Consider the following 15776-nt stretch of genomic DNA (forward strand, 5'->3'; position numbering starts at 1 on the left):
TCAAATGGACCTAGTTGACGTCTACAGACTGTTTCATCCAACTTCTGCACAATACACATTCTTCTCTGCATCCCATGGAAGTGTGCCCACTATCCCCACTCTTATTCAACATAGTACTGGACTTCCTAGCCAGAGCAATTGGGCAAGGAGAAGAAATAAAAGGAATATAAATAGGTAAAGAAACTCAAAATATCCTTATTTGCACATGATATGATCCTACACCTTGAAGACCCAAAAGACTCTACCCAAAAACTGTAAGACACCATAAACACTACAGTAAGGTGGCAGGATACAAAATCAACCTACAAAAATCATTAGCCTTTCTATACACCAACAACAAACAAACTGAGAAGGAGTATATGGAAACAATTCCATTCACAATAGCCTCAAAAAAAATCAAATACCTAGGAGTAAATTTAACAAAAGATGTGAATGAACTCTACAAGGAGAATTACAAACTCCTGAAGAAAGAGATCGAAGAAGATTACAGAAGATGGAAAGATCTCCTGTGCTCATGGATCAGTAGAATGAACATAGTAAAACTGGCTATCCTACTGAAAGCAATACACATGTTTAATGCAATTCCTATCAAAATCCCAATGACTTTCTTTACAGAGATTGAAAAATCTAAAGTTCATTTGGAAACACAAGCAACCACAAATAGCCAAGGCAATACTCAGCAAAAAAAGCAATGCTGGAGGTTTTACAATACCCGACTTCAAACTATATTACAAAGCAATAGCAGTAAAAACAGCATAGTACTGGCATAAAAACAGACATGAAGACAAGTGGAACAGAATAGAAGATCCAGACATGAATCCACACAATTATACCCACCTCATTTTTGACAAACGGGCCAAAAACATATGATGGAGAAAAGACAGCCTCTTCAAAAAATGTTGCTGGGAAAAGTGGTTATCCATCTGCAAGAAACTGAAACTAGATCCATGTCTATCACCCTGTACTAGTATCAACTCAAAGTGGATCAAGGATCTAAATATCAGACCTGAAACTCTGAAGTTACTATAGGCAGGAGCTGGAAACACTCTGGAACTAATAGGTGTAGGGAAGGACTTCCTCAATACAACCCCAGCAGCTCAGCAACTAAGAGAAAGGGTGGACAAATGGGACTTCATGAAATTAAAAAGCTTCTGCACAACAAAAGAAATGGTCTCTAAACTGAAGAGAACATCCACAGAGTGGGAGAAAATATTTGCTAACTATACATCAGACAAGGGACTGATAACCAGAATATACAGGGAACTTAAGAAACTAAACTCTCCTAAAATCAATGAACCAATTAAAAAATGGGCAACTGAACTTAATAGAAATTTCTCAAAAGAAGAAATTAAAATGGCAAAAAAACCCATGAAGAAATGCTCACCATCTCTAACCATAAAGGAAATGCAAATCAAAACCACACTAAGATTCCACCTCACCTCTGATAGAATAGCCATAATCAAAAACACCACCAACAACATGTGTTGGTGAGGATGTGGGGAAAAAGGAACCCTCTTACACTGCTGGTAGGAATGCAAGCTGGTGCAATCACTCTGGAAAAAAATTTAGAGACTTGTCAAAAATCTAAACATAGACCTGCCATATGATCCAGCAATCCCAATCCTGGGGATTTACCCAAATAATGCAACATAGGTTACTCCAGAGGAACTTGCACACCCATGTTTATTGCAGCACTATTCACAATAGCCAAGTTATGGAAACAACCAAGATGCCCCACTATTGATGAATGGATCAAGTAAATCTGGTACTTGTACACAATGGAATTTTACTAAGCCATGAAGAAGAATGAAATCTTATCATTTTCAGGTAAATGGATGGAACTAGAGAACATCATTCTGAGTGAGGTCAGCCAAGCTCAGAAGACCAAAAATCATATGTTCTCCCTCATATGCAGACTTCAGATCTAGGGCAAATGCAGCAATGTGGTTGGACTTGGATCACAAGATAAGGGGAGAGCACATTTGGGTGATATAGAAATAGGTAGAAACCCTAAAACATGAAAGCATTTGATGTCCCCACTCCAGAGGAGCTAATACAGAATCCTTTAAGCAACAGAGGTTATCATGAGAAGGGGATCAATAATCAGGGTAAAGATCAGTTAGAGATGAATCCACATGGGTCATAACACATGTGTACACAAAAGTAATGCTGGGAATATTTCTATATAGCTATCCTTAATTCAACTAGCAAAAATGCCTTGTCTTCCTTATTATGCTTCTGTCTTCTCTTCAACAAAATCAGTGATAAGGGCAGAACAAGACCTGCCTGGAACTGTGGGGGAAAGTGTGGAGAGGTTGGGGAAGGGGGGTAGGGTGGAGAAATGACCCAAACAATGTATACATATGTGAATAAAAGAATAAAACAAAACAAAACAAAACAAAACAAAACAAAACAAAACAAAACAAAACAAAACAAAGGCAGTGTTACTGGCTTAAATATGCAATAAAGAAAAGTAAACATACAAAAATAGAAGTCCAGACCTATGTATTTTAAATGCATAGCCCCTTCTCAGAGATACATTGCAAGATTCAATAAACAAAAAATAATTTTATATGGACTTTTAGTAGGAATTTTCCATATATCTATATATAGGCTTCAAATGTTAGAAACTCAGCCTTTTTACTTAAAATTTAAATCTTCAAAGACTGAATTTACACAATTTTGTCTCAGGCCTTGCTCAATAAATATTTTAGTGCATGAATAGAGGGATGAAAGCTTTCTCTACTCAATCTTGATAAAGTTAGAGCATAAGAATATGCAGTCAAGGTACATGATGGTGAAAGGATTTTCATGTATTGCCAACGCATTATTGTCCTTAATGTTTCTGTTTTGTTCTGCTTCTGTGCTTGCTCCTGGTTCATTGATTGCTTGTTCAACTGTCACAGGTTCCTCTGGTGTTAGGCAACGTCAAGGGTCTTTGACCAGAAAAACCCATTGTGCTAAAGGTTGAGTCAAAAGATGGAGTATAAGTGAATCATGAATTTTCCTCCGGAGTTCTGCTGTGTTCTTGAATGATGTGTCCCTAAACATCAGAAACTTTAATCTGATTTTTTTAGCAGCACTGGGGTTTGAATTCAGGTTCTCAGGATTCCTAAGTAGACACTCATAATATTTGAGCCACTCCACAAGCCCTTTAATTTGCTTTTGAATAAAACTCAGATGCAGATGTCCTTAATCCATTGCCTTTTAATGAATGATTGGAGTTTGGGACATTCATTGAACTGGGTCAATGTTTTTGCAGACTATCATATATTATGTAATGTAAAGCAAATGGTTATGTCAATAACAAATACACAGATCACCTTTTCTGGTTCTCATGAGACAAACTCTATCACCTCAAGTAAGATCCATCAATCTCTTTTCTGCTATGATTAATCATTTCTCTATATTTTTGTTCATAATCATTAATGAGAATGGGAACTATTGTGGAGACTCTAATAGAGAAAATTATATCAACTGCTTTCTTTTTAATAAATGTTATATTAAGAATGTAAATAAATATCTCTCCAAAATTATATGCTGTTTTATGGACATTAATGGGGGAGCTAAATCCTGAATCAGTGAGAAATGAAAACTAAGCATTTCTGATTATCATAGCCATACTTTGTGTGGACCTGTTTGAGAACTACACTTGAACCTTGGATAGATTATCTTAACCCACTCTGGCTTTACACATTGTGTAGTAAATATAGTCATAATTCAGCTCTGCCAGTTTTGAAGAAAATGTAACTCAAGTTAGCTACTTATTTTCTTGTTACTAGTTTTCATTTAAAATCACTTCCCTGACACTTCTGGAAAACTGGAGAATGTCCTCATACATCTATTTCAACACCAACATGTAGGATGAGGAAGGCATCAACATGGAGGGCAGCCTGATCTAAGTTTGGTGCCCAAGCAAGTTGGCAAATGGCTCTCAGAAGTGCTCATCCTCACTTTCCCCACTCTTGTTCAGTATAGCTTTGGAATTCCAAGCCAGAGCAATGAGACAGGTGCAAGAACTAAAAGGGATTTAAATAGGGAAGGAAGAAATCAAACAATCCTTATTTGCAGATGACATGATCTTAAACCTAAAAGACCCTGAAAAATCCACCAAAAATATTAAAAATCATAAACTGTTTTGGCAAAGTATCAGGATACAAAATTAATATACAGAAATCAGTAGCCTTCTTACCTACCAACATTGAACAGACTGAGAAAAAAATCAGGAAAACAATCCCATTTACAATAGCCTCAAAAAAGTACCTTGAAATAAATTTAATGAAGAAAATCAAAGACCATTTCAATGAAAGCTATAAACCACTGAAGAGAAATCAAAGAAGACATCAGAGTATAGAATGATCTCCCCTGCTCCTGGATTGGTAGGATCAGCATTGTGAAAATTGACATACTACCAAAAGCAATCTACATGTTCAATGCAATCTGTATTAGATCCGTCACAGAGATAGAAAATGACATTCTTCACAGAGATTGAAAAATCAATCTTCAAAGTCAATGGAAGCATAAAAGAAGTGAAATACCCAAAGCAATTGTGAGCAATATTCCAATGCTGGAGAAATCAAAATACTTGCCTTCAAACTATACTACAGAGCCTTAACACTACAAACAGCATGGTACTGGTATAAAAACAGACATGAAGACCAATAGATTACAATAGAAGACCCAGACATAAACCAATACAGTTACAGCCAACTGATCTTTGACAAAGTTGCCCAAAACACACTATGTAGGAAATATAGCCACTTCAACAAATGTTTCTGGGAAAACTGGATATCCACATGTAGAAGACTAAAACTAGATCCCTGTCCCTCACCCTGTATCAATATCAACTCATAGAGGCTCAGAGACCTTAATATAAGTCTTAAAACTTGAAACAACTACAGGATGCAGTAGGAAGTACACTGGAAAAGATAGGTACAGGGAATGACACCCTAAATAGAACTCAAAAAAGCTCAGCATCTAAGAGAAAGTACCTTGACTGTGTCAAACTAAAAAGCTGCACAGCAGAAGAAACAGTCACTAGACTCAAGAGACTGCCCACAGAATGGAAGAAAATCTTTGGCAGCCACTCATCTGATAAAGGTCTAATATCCACAATCTACAAGAAACTCAAAAAATACAACCCTCAAAGAATTAACACCCCAATGAGGAAATGGGCACACGAATTAAACAGGGAATGCTCAAAGGAAGCAGTACATAACTACATGAAGAAGTGCTCAACTTCCCTGGCTATAAAAGAGATGCAAATAAAAACTACACTAAGATTTCATCACTCCTCAGTTAGAAGGACCATATTTAAGGACAATAATAGCAACAAATGCTGGCAAGGATGTCGTGAAACAGGAAACCTTTTACATTGATGGGAATGCAAAACAGCACAACCATTGTGGAAAGAAATACGGAGATTCCTCAAAGCTCAAGACAGAACTGCCATGTGATCCAGTGATACCGCTCGTGGGCATATCCCCAAAGAAATGTGAGTCAGGATACAATAGAGACACCTGCACATGAGTGTCCATTGCAGCACTATTCACAAACTATGGAAACCACCCAGATGCCCTGCAACTGACGAATGGATCAAGAAATTGTGGTATGTATACACAATGGAGTTTTACTCATCCATGAGGAACAATGATTTGTAGTTGGAGGTATAGGAATTTAAAATTAAATAATATATGTCGAATATAGACCTATCACAAATACAGCAATATTATGAAAAACAAGCGTCACCAAGGGTAGGTCACATATGAGAGAAGGAGGGGAAAAGAAGGAAGTTAAGAAGGTGAACATGGCTGATGTACTTTCTATACACCATAAGAAGGGGGACTAAGGTAGAAAGAATAAAAACAAAGGAGATGAACCAATATGGGTTTATAATACATAACCAATGTATTGGAAATGTTGCTAGGAAACTCCCTGTATAATTATCTTCACTTAAAAAATGTATTTTTTTCCTTTTACAAAATCAGAGAACAGGAGAGTGGGACAGGACCTATCTGGGGGGTTTGGTACCAATGGGAGGGGGGTAAGAAGGTGGGGAAATGGTGAAGGAGGGTGAATATGGTGCAAATAGTGTGTACACATGTATGCAAATGGAAAAATGAGACCTGTTGGAACTATTCCAGGAATGGGGGGAGGAATTCAATTATGACATATTTAATATGCTGTAAGAACTTTTATAAATGCCACAATGTAACACCAGCACAACAACAAAAAATTTTTGAAAGAAAGAAAAACACCAACGGAGATAAAAATAAATAAAATTAAATTAAATGATAAAAAGATGGGTGGGTAGACAAAGACAAAGACAGGAGGAAGACGGAGAGGAGACTGGTATCTGGACTGAAGGTATTAGAAATAATAGTATGCAAGAGCAATTATTATGTAGAAAGATAGTATAGTCATAAAATGGAAAGGATAAAAATAACAATAAAATTAAATGAAATAACTTTTAAAATAATAAACAGAAAAGTGAGAACTTCTTCCTTGCTGAGGAGGAGAGTGTATACCAGTTGTGCTCTGTCCATCCAGCAGGTGTTTTATTTCAATATTTGACCCTAGTGTTCTGTTCATGGCTTTCTCAATGTGTTTGTTCCTGGTTCCCTCCTGGGCCCAGGATTGCCCATGATTCTCCTCTGCTTGCAGCCTGTGTAAAGTGGTTGACGGTCACCTAGGACTCTGAACTAGGGGCAACAGCTGGAGGGAGGGAAGGGCTGGATCCTTCAAATAACAGCAACTTCAGGGAGTGGGAAAGCTCCAGGAGTGGAGCAGCCCCCACATAGTGCAGCAGTTCTGGTGGGGTGAGGTGGATCCAGGCATGCATTTCAGCAGATGGGGGGAGTGGAGTCTACCTGCTAATGGGTGGAGCCCTCTGCTTAGTTTTTCTACTCGCTCAGCTTACCCTGTGTCTGTGGCTTGCCCTGGGTGGGGGACTCAGGGGTACCAAGTAGTTCCAGTTTCATCAGTGTAGTTGTTATCTCCCAGCTACAACACCAGTCCAATGCTCTATTTGCACTGTATTTTCTGGAACAGATATGCCATGGAGAAGGAAAAGAGGTCTATGGATGGAGTGGTCCAGGACACAACTCTTCAGTGATTGCCTATTTCTTCATCTAGTTGGATGCACAGAATAGCTTTGGGCTCTAACTGAGGGAAATTTCCCTTTGTTTCTTTTATAACCCTAAATTTCAATAGTTCTTATGTTTCCCTGAGCTCTAACAGTCTAATTTTTCTTTAATTATTTATACATTTATTCATATGTGTATACATTGTTTGGGTTATATCTCCCATGCCCCTCTCCCTCCCCCTCTTTCCCTACCGCCCTCACTTCCAGGCAGAAACTGTTCAGCCCTCTTCTCCAATTTTGTTGAAGAGAAACATAAGAAATAGCATTTTTGCTAGCTTGAGATAAAGATGGGCATACATAGAGATTCCTAGCATTGGTTCCATGCACATATGTATTACAACTGAATTGGTTCATCTCTACCAGACCTCTTCACTACTTCCCAGTCACCTTCCTATAGTGGTCTCTGTCAGTTTAGGATTACATTATTTACTCCCCTACAGTGGGCACATCAAACACTCTTAAGTTTTTGGTGTTCTTCCCTTTCCCTATTCCTCTTGTGCACATTCTGCTCTTAGTATGGAGCCCATGTAAATAATATTACTGCATTTGTTTTAGGTCTAAAGTCTGCATATGAGGGAGAACACACAATTTTTGGCCTTCTGAGCCTGGCTAACTTTGCTTAAGATGATGTTCTCTAGTTCAATCTATTTACTTGCAAATGACAAAATTTCATTCTTCTTTGTGGCTGAGTAAAACTCCATTGTATACAAATACCACATTTTCTTAATCCATTTGTAGACAGTGGGGCATATTGGCTGTTTCCATAACTTGGCTATTGTGAGTAGTGCTGCAATAAATGAATGAGGAGTTGCTTTTGGAATAACCTGAGTCCATAGGAGTGGTATTGCTGGATCATATGGCAGATCTATGTTTAGATTTTTAAGAGGCCTGCATATTGTTTTCCAAAGTGGTTGTACTAGTGTATGAGGGTTCCTTTACCCACCCCCCATCTTTGCCAACATTTGTTTGTATTGGTGTTTTTAATGATAACTATTCTAATAGGAGTTAGGTGGAATCTTAGTGTAGTTTTGATTTGCATTTCCTTTATGGCCATGGATGTTGAACACTTTTTTCATGTGTTTTTTACCATTTGGATGTCTTCCTTTTCAAAAGTTATGTTTCATTCAGTTGCCCACTTATTTATTGGTTCATTGATTTTGGGGGAGTTTAATTTTTTGAGCTCTCTGCATAATCTGATTATCAGTCCTTTGTCTGATATATAGCTAGCAAATATTTTCTCCCACTCTGTGGATGGTCTTTTCGGTTTAGAGACCATTTCTTTTGTTGTGCAGAAGCCTTTTAATTTCATGTAGTCCCATTTGTCCATTCTTTCTCTTAGTTGCTGGGCTGATGGAGTTCTACTGAGGAATTCTTTGCCTATACTTATTGCTTCCATAGTATTTCCTGCTCTTTCCTGTACTAACTTCAGAGTTTTGGGTCTGATATTAAGGTCCTTAATCCATTTTGAGTTGAAACTAGTACAGGGTGATAGGCATGGATCTAGTTTGAGTTTTCACAGGCAGATAACCACATTGCCCAGCAACATTTGTTGAAGAGGCTGTCTATTCTCCACCGTATGTTTTGACATTTTTGTAAAAAAAAAATAAGGAGAGCATAGCTGTGTAGAGTCATATCAGGGTCCTATATTCTGTTCTACTGGTCTTCATTTCTGTTTTTGTGTCAGTACCATGCTGTTTTTACTGCTATTGCTTTGTAATTCAGTTTGAAGTCGAGTATTGTGATACCGCCAGCATTGCTCTTTTTGCTGAGTATTGCCTTGGCTATTCGCAGTTTCTTGTATTTTCAAATGAACTCTGGGGGTAGATTTTTAGTGTCTGAGTGAATGTCATTTGGATTTTGATGGGAATTGTGTTGAACACGTAGATTGCTTTTGCTAGTATAGCCATTTTTACTATGCTGATTCTACTAATGCATGAGCATGGGAGATCTTTCCACCTTCTGTAGTCTTCCTCACTCTCTTTCTTCAGAGGTTTGTAGTTGTCTTTGTAGAGATCATTTACGTCCTTTAGTAAGTTTACTCCAAAGTATTTAATTTTTTGATGCTAACGTAAATGGAATTGTTTTCTTATATTCTTTCTCAATTTGTTCATTGTTGGTGTATAAAAAGGCTACTGGTTTTTGTAAGTGGATTTTGTATCCTGCCACCTTGCTGTAGCTGTTTATGGTGGTAGAGTTTTTTTGGTCTATGAGGTGTAGGATCATGTCGACTGCAAATAGGGATATTTTGACAGTTTCTTTACCTATTTGTATTCCTTTTATTACTTCTTCTTGCCTTACTTCTCTGGCTAGGAATTCCAAGGCTATGCTGAATAGGAGTGGGGATAGTGGGCACCCTTGTCTCATTCCTGACTTTAGGGGAAATGGTTTCAGTTTTTCTCCATTAAGTATGATGTCGATAGGTTTGTCATATATAGCCTTGATAATGTTGAGGTACTTTCTTTCTATTCCTAGTTTTCTTAAAGCTTTTATCATGAAATGGTGTTGGATCTTATCAAAGGCCTTTTCTGCATCTATTGAGATGATCAAGTGGTCTTTGCTTCTATTAATGTGCTATATTACATTTATTGATTTGCATATGTTGAACTACCCCTGCATCCCTGGGATGAAGCCAAGTTGGTCATGGTGAATGATTTTTCTGATATGTTGTTGGATTTGGTTTGCCAATATTTTATTTAGAATATTTGCATTGATGTTCATTAAGGAGATTGGCCTATAGTTTTCTTTTTTGGATGTATATTTGTCTGGTTTTGGGGTGAGTGTAATCCTTGCTTCATAGAACGAGTTATTCAGTATTCCTTCCCTTTCTGTTTCATTGAAAAGTTTAAGGAGAGTTGGTATTAGCTCTTCTTTAAAGGTCTGATAGAACTCTGCAGAGAATCCATCAGGACCTCTACTTTTCCTTTTTGGGAGACTCTTTATTGTTGCTTCAGTTTCATTTTGTGATATAGATCTGTTTAGGTGTTTGATATCCTCTTGGTTTAGTTTTGGATGGTAATAAGTATCTAGAAATATGTCCATTTCATCAAGATTTTCAAATTTATTGGAATACAGGTTCTCAAAGTAGTCCCTGATGATTCCTGGGTTTCCTTGGTGTTTGTTTTTATTTCCTGTTTTGCCTTTCTGATTTTACTGATTTGGGTCTTTTCCCTCATCATTTTAGCAAGATTTGCCAGGGGTTTGTCAATCTTGTTTATTTTTTCAAAGAATCAGCTTTTTGTGTCATTGATTCTTTGTGTGGTTTTTGTTTTGTTTTGTTTTTGGTCTCTATTTAATTAATTTTGGTCCTTATTTTTGTTATTTCTCTTCTTCTGCTTGGCTTGGGTTATGCTTGTTCTTGTTTTTCTAGGAATTTTAGATGTAGCAATAGGTCATTTATTTGAGATCTTTTGTCCTTTTAATATATGCACTCGTGGCTATAAACTTTCCTCTTAGGACTCCCTTTTTTGTGTCCCATAGGTTTTGGTAAGTCATGTTTTCATTTTCATTAACTTCCAGGAACCTTTTAACTTCCTCTTTTATTTAATCTATGACACACTGATCATTGAGCAATGTGTTATTTGTCTTCCAATTGTTTATGTATTTTCTGCTGTCATTTTTGTTGTTGAGTTCTAGTTTTCATGCATTGTGATCACATAGAATGCAGGGGATTGTTTCTATTTTCTTTTATTGCTGAGGCTTCTTTTATGCACTAAGATACAAGAGAAAGATATTTTGGAGAAAGTTCCATGGGCTGCTGAGAAGAATGTATATTGTGTGGATGTTGGATGAAATATTCTGTAGACTTCAGTTAGGTCCATTTGATCTATGGTGTGATTTAGTTCTAGAATTTCCTTATTGATTTTTTTTGTTTGGATGACCTATCTTTTGGTAATAGGGGGTATAGGGTGTTGGAGTCTATATATGCTTTCAGGTCCTTCAGAGTATGTTTGGTGAAATTGGGTGAACTAACAATGGGTGCATATAGGTTAATAATTATTATTTCCTTTTGGTGTATTTCCCCTTTTATTAGTATGAAATGTCTTTCTTTATCTCACCTGATCAATGTAAGGTGGAAATCTACTTTGTGAGATATAAGTGTTGCTACTCCTGCCTGTTTTTGGGGGCCATTGGCTTGGTCAATCTTCTTCCAGTCTTTCACCCTAAGCCAGTGTTTCTTTCTATCAATGAGATGGGTCTCCTGTAAACAACAGATTGTTGGATCTTCCTTTTTAATCCAGTTCATCAGATGGTGTCTTTTGATATGGAAGCTGAATCTTCTGACATTCAGTGTTAATATTGATATGTATTTGATGATTCCTACCATTTAGTTGTTTTGTTGATTAAGGGTTTGATTGTGTGCAGCTGAGTCATTGCTACTCTCTGGATTGCTTGTCTTTTCTTCTCCTGTGTTTTGATACTTCCTGTCTTCTCATGGTTTTGTTTGCTTTCATCTTCTGTGTGCAGAATTCCTTGGAGAATCTTTTGTAGTGGTGGCTTGGTAGTCATATATTGGTTATGTTTCTGCTTATCATGGAAGATCTCTATTACTCCATCTATTCTGAATGGTAGTTTTGTTGGGTAGAGTATCCTAAGGTTGAAATTATTTTCATTCTGTGCCTGAAATATGTCACTCCATGCCCTTCTTGATTTTAAGGTTTCCATTGAAAAATCTGCTGTGATTTTGATAGGTTTACCTTTATATGTTATTTGTTTTTCTCTCTTTCAGCCTTCTGTATTCTTTTCTATTCTCTGTGCTTGTTGTTTTAATGATGATATGCTATGGGGAGGTTCTATTTTGGTCAAATCTGTTTGGTGTCCTGGAGGCTTCCTGTACCTGAATGGGCAAAACTTTCTCAAGATTTGGGAAATTTTCTGTTATTATTTTATTGAATATATTATGAATCCCTTTTGCTTGGATGTCTTCTCCTTCAATACCCATAATTCTCAAATTTGGTCTTTTGAGGAGTCGGTGAGGTCTTACATATTACTTTCACAGTTCTTGAGTTGTTTGACAAAATTTCTTCTGTTTTTCCTTTAATTTCTATTTTATCTTTGAGTTCTGAGATTCTATCTTTCACTTTTTCTAGCCTGCTGGAGTCCCTTTGACTATGTTTTGTGTTTCTGTTTGATTCTTTTTTTCTGAAGTTTTCCATATTTTTGTTCATCTCCTATTTAATATTTTTTATTTTCATCTTTAATTTATTTCTCTATTTATAATGTCCTCTGTTTCACTTTGGTGTTTATTTAAGGTGCCTCTGAGTTCATTTATTTATTTCTGTGTTGTCTTATGTTCTTTATTTTTTGGTGTCTTGAAATTCCTTGAGTGCATCTTGTACATTTTGGTTAACCATGTCTAGTATCTTCTTCATGAAATTCTCAGTGATTTATTGTAAAATTTCTTCTTTGAGGATGTTTTTGTGGGCAATGCTGGGTTCTTTCATGCTTTTTATCATTGTTTTGTTGGGGTCAGGAACCTGGTATCCACTTTCTTCATTTCCCTCTGAATATTGCATTGGATTTTTTTTTTAAGGAGAATGGTTTCCATCCCTTCTTCTTCCCACTGCTCAACTTGGCGCTGTGCAACTATGTTCTTGATAGGCTAGTTGGTGGTTTTAATGGCTTGTTTTCTTTCTCTTGATTTAATTTATGTATTATGACTGTCTTGGTTGTTAGCTAGGTTATTGTCCTATTTCTGTCCCTGGCCTGGAGGTATAATTTATCATTAGCTAATTCACAAGTTCAATACCTGATCAGTTGTTTATATATTATACTAAAGACTCCTCGATGGTAATATCTATAAGTAGTCCCTCTTCCAGCTATCAACAACTATCTCCAAAATTTACAAGATCAAGTTTTACCCAAATGAGAAGAATGGACAGTCTTGCTTTTATTTTCTTTGTATAATTCAAGATCATGAGCTGTGAAATTTGAATCTAATATGCAGATCAATCCAGAGCAATGCTTCCCACACACACTTAGAGCAATTCATTCAGTCATTAGCAGTCAGAACAGGCTTCCCATAAGAGGAGCCACTTGTGATAACACCATAAATGGACAGAAATATCAGACTGTTTGTGATCCTCATACCAATGAGTGTGTGGATCAACATTCCAATTATGGTGATACCTGAACCTAATGCTTCCCTGGATGTTATCTGAGATTGAACTTTAACCTATTGTTAGGGAGATGGAAAAAGAAGATAAGCCACTGGATATTAATATGGACTCTATGTTTCTAATACCTGTTTGATTAATATTACCTGAATGTACTATAATTATCACCTTTTATTTCTCCATCTGCAACCAGAATATTGTATGGCTATTAGTCATCTGTGTACAAAACATTTGGAACAGACCCTTAATATCACATGTCTCCTTCAATAGAAGACTGAACAGATGACAGAACAAAGGTGGCTGGAATAGTTTTCTGGCACATAGTTTCTTCTGCACACGTACACTACAGCTCTTTATATATTAATACCTTACAAGGAATTAAGTTCACAAAACATGTCTCCTTTTATGGTCATTTATAAAGCAAGATCTTTTCTATTGGTTGGGAAATGGTGCTAGTTCTGTTTTAGTCTCAAGGAATGACCAGCCTATCCTTATTGGTACAAATCCAAACTGATTAGACAAGGCCTGGAGGTGGATAGCATAGATAGAAGGTCATATTAGCTCTAGTTATGACATTATGTTATCCAAATATGTACTTGGACAATGATGAGGTAACTTTAGTTCCATAGGGGTTTTATATCTAAACAATACAAAAAAGTCTTTGGTTTGGATGAGCTAATAAAACAATGTAGTCTTCCCCAGTTTGAATTCATACTATTCATCTCTCTGCTTGAGAATATAGAGACTGAGACCCTACCCAATGCCTTCATGTTGGCATGACTTTCATCCTCTTCTGCCTGCTGAGATGATATATTTCAGCTCTTAGTTTTAGAAGACACCTGGAGGAAATTCTGGGTGAGTGATCAGATGTAGCAACCAGAATTTCAACTAAATTGACTGTTTCTGTCTTTTACCTGACTATTTCCTATTGTATGTGTTGAGTATTGGTGTGCCAGAGCAGTTCTCAATCTTCCTTTGGATTAACTTCATAGACAATATTTTGTTGTGATAAAAAATAAGTTAGCTATTGGAAACCACTTGCAGTCACTGAGCCTCAGTTTCTACATCTATAAACTTGGTGTGGAAGCATGACCCTATTTGACAATGCCCAGTAAAGTAAATGAAAGGTGCCAGAAAGGTAGTAGAATTCCCTGGATTTTAAGTACTACTTTTCTTGCATTTTGCCTCCAGCTTCCTATGTCTGTCTTTTGTTGATATTCAGGTCTCTTGCCATTTCTTTCCTTAATTCCACTGGGTAGCATTCTTTCATCCCAGACAGTCTACAAATATGCCACAAGCAACAACCAAACACATTCTTGAATCTCTGTCACTCCACTGGTAGGCTTCGATTGAAAAATATCTTTGTGGCCCCCAATCTATATCCATCACAATACCTACACCTGAATTAAGCATGAATAAATAGGTGGATCATGTTTTGCACTTTACAGCATCAGCTTGCCTGTTGACAAAAGCCTTCACCCAAGGCTTTTAAATAGTTGTGACAAATTACCAGAGATAAACAATTTAAGAGACTTTTGGCTCATGGGTTCAGAAATTTTAATTCATAGTTGTCTCCACTATGGGCCTGAGGCAAGACTGAAACATTTTGGCATGGAATAGAGCAAAGCTACTCATCTCATGGTGGTGAAGAAGGAGAGAGAGAGAGAGAGAGAGAGAAGGGAGGTGGGGAGAGAGGGAGGGAGAAAGAAAGAGAGTCTGGGAACAAGATGTACCTTTCAAAGGCATGAATCCAGCTACTTCCTCCAATAAGGCCCTACTTCCAAATACCCCATTTGCTATGAACTCATCGATGGGTTTATCCACTGGGGTAATTACTGCCTTCATGATTCAACAACCTCTCAACAACACTATCTGCTAAGGATCAAGCTTCAACAAAGAGTTTTTTTTGGGGGGCCTTTTCATACCCAAACTATTTTAGTTGGTCAAACCTTGGGATTTATATACAGAGGTATGAGAAGAGTTGGTGAAGGGTGAGTGTCAGTTTATGCAGAATGATGGAAAATAAAAAACAAAGAAATACATAAATACAGCATAAATGCCCTCTATTTTCTGTTGTAGGGACTTTGAGATTTTTGTCACGGAGTCCTCTATGTTTCCAAGCTGAGTAGACATAAAACAGGAGTTTGAATTAAGATAATGAACAAGTGTACTTTCCAAAGAACCAGTCACAGTATTTCTCCCATTAAGGATCTGGTAGGGAGCTCACAAGTGACAACTGCTCTTTCTAGCTGAACTCTAAAACAAGTCCTGGAGTCTTCTCTTCCACCCCCCAAAATCAGGGCACGGGTGCATTCTAACCTGATGAAACTATATCAGTAATTATCTACAGATGTAGCTTGTTTGGGTGCATTACATGTATTTTGGAATAATAATAGCCCTGGAGACAAAAGACAGATTAGAGGAGATTTAAATCCAGCTGCTTCACTTGAATTTTTGATAAGAAGCAATACTCTTTGACCCTAGTAACAACAATTATTGCATTATTTATTGATGTCTAT

This window comes from Castor canadensis, chromosome 6 (genome assembly GCF_047511655.1).
Source record: "Castor canadensis chromosome 6, mCasCan1.hap1v2, whole genome shotgun sequence".
Taxonomy (NCBI): domain Eukaryota; kingdom Metazoa; phylum Chordata; class Mammalia; order Rodentia; family Castoridae; genus Castor; species Castor canadensis.